The sequence below is a fragment of the Nycticebus coucang genome, chromosome 13, assembly GCF_027406575.1.
Source record: "Nycticebus coucang isolate mNycCou1 chromosome 13, mNycCou1.pri, whole genome shotgun sequence".
Lineage (NCBI taxonomy): Eukaryota > Metazoa > Chordata > Mammalia > Primates > Lorisidae > Nycticebus > Nycticebus coucang.
Window position 1 is genome coordinate 80,904,837 of NC_069792.1, and position 2,109 is coordinate 80,906,945.

The 2,109-nt window shown below is 42.1% G+C and overlaps 1 long non-coding RNA gene across 2 annotated transcripts in view; it reads right to left on the reverse strand.

The window, feature by feature from the left end:
* LOC128563974 (uncharacterized) overlaps positions 1-1,947 on the reverse strand; it is a 162,091-nt gene extending 160,144 nt beyond the window's left edge. For both annotated transcript variants that reach the window (XR_008373937.1, XR_008373936.1), the window contains exon 1: positions 1,805-1,947. This is a non-coding gene — a long non-coding RNA (uncharacterized LOC128563974). The remainder of the gene's footprint in view (positions 1-1,804) is intronic.
* Between the last annotated feature and the right edge of the window lie 162 nt (positions 1,948-2,109).

Below are 2,109 nucleotides of genomic sequence, written 5' to 3' on the forward strand. Positions count from 1 at the left end.
GGGTACAATGTAAATTTTTCAGGTGATGGATATCTTAAAACCCTTAGCCACTATGCAATCTATGCATATTTAAAAAGTACACCTGTATCCTGCAAATCTATACGAAATAAAAAGGAACACTAATTTCCTTCCTAAGACCTTTATGCTATTATAGTCATACATTCTATTTTACGTATATTATAAATCTTAAATATACTGTTATAATTTTTGCTTGAAACAATTATTAAATTTATTTATAATATACATTAAATTATTATAATTAAAAATTTTTTAAATGTAATTGTCTTGTATTTATGCACAAATCTATCCTTCCTGGCCATTTTCTTTCTTTGCATTGATTCCAGAGGATTTGCCTCCCTTAAGAAGAAAACTGTTAGTATCAAGAAAAATAGGTATCAGTAGTGATTATGAGAGGGGAAACCCATTCTAGAAAGGATTCAATTCGAGCAGATAATGTTACATTTGAAGAGGGATCAATGACAATATTTTCATTCCACTGATCATTGTAAAAGTAGGCAGGACAGGGCAAAGGATGGTCAGAGTTGCAAATGGTGGCAAGGAGGGTGCTGGAAGGGGCACATTAAAAACTTTCCCTTGGATAGCAATTTACATTAGCTCACTTGAGGCTCTCCCAAGTTATTAGCACTTTTGGAAACACCAAGGTCAATTTAAGTCCATTTCCTGGAATATTTGGGGCGTATCATAGTTGTGGATCATCTCCATGCTGAATTCTTTGAAGTGGTCTTCCCTTTGAACATTCTTTAATTGCTTTGGGGAACTCTTAGGTAGAAAATAAATTAAAAACAAACAAACAAACAAACAAAAAGATCATCCCCTACCCATTAGGGTCTGATCACAGAAATGAGCCCATGGATCAAACAGATCAATGTAGAAAACTTTATATTTCCTATTAAGTAAATGCCACACATTAAATACCAGCAAGTGGTGACTAAGTGGTGGAGATGATAGGAGGTATATACAGAAGGTTTCACCCACACCCTGCTTTGTGGCTTTTACCCAGATGCCATCACCACACCTATGAGTTTCGCTTATTAAAACAACATAGAGGTAGAGCAACTAAAACCTGCTGATCAGCACATAGAGCTAAACCCAGTTCCTCAAAAACCAAACCTGACAGACAAGATCAGGACTCAATTTGGAGAATGTGTGAATGTGTCAACTGATACATTTTCCAACCTGCTTAATATGTGTGTGATGTATGTAGTTTTGCTCATCTTCAGCACGATTGATAAAAGTGACCTCATTGTTTTTATTCCATCTATAAAATGCCGCCATTAAAAACAAGGATAAAATGGGGATATATGGAGATGAGTTGAAACTCAGGTATCCCAACCATATATAGAATCTTAAAAAAAAATAAAATCCTTGTAAACGCATAAAAGGCAAAAGCAAGAAGTTTCAGATGAGTGAATCAATAATTAAAGTTCCGTGTAGAGGATATAACCGCCGGATCTCCTGTGTCCACTGAGCAGTGACACCTGAGTGTGTAAAAATTAGGAAAATAGCTGTCATTGTATCAGCTATCAGTTGAACACTTACGTACGCTGAACTCCTTTCACGTCTGATCATGGGATCTGCACGTAAAGGAGGTAACACCCTCAGGGCCATTTCTCAGACAGGGGCCAACGCAGCGGTTACCTGCCGGGGACCCACCGCCAAACAGGTGCTGGACTGACCCAGATGACTCGACGCTGCCCGGGTGGCGTTTCAAAAACTCCACCAGAGACCCACATAAACCATATGCACCCCGCTTTTTAGGTATAACAAGTGACCGCGATTTTACCTTTTGAGTCACAGCCTTGGAGTCAGAGGTGCTCCTGTCAAATTTAGGAGAGTGGGCGGGGGCTGTGACAGCTGGGGGAAGGGGACAGGTGGTAAGGACAGGTACAAACTAAGAGAAGGGATGTACAAGGTAAAAATAAAGACCAGAGCGCGGGACGGCCGAGCAGGAAGGACTGCGCCTGCCGGGCGGCCTCACCTGTGCACGTGACCGACCGGCGCGGCCGCGGGGCGGAGGCACGCTCACCTGGACCCACGTGACGGGGCGGGGCCTGCCAGCCGGAGCCCGCGCGGCCACGCCCCCTCCCG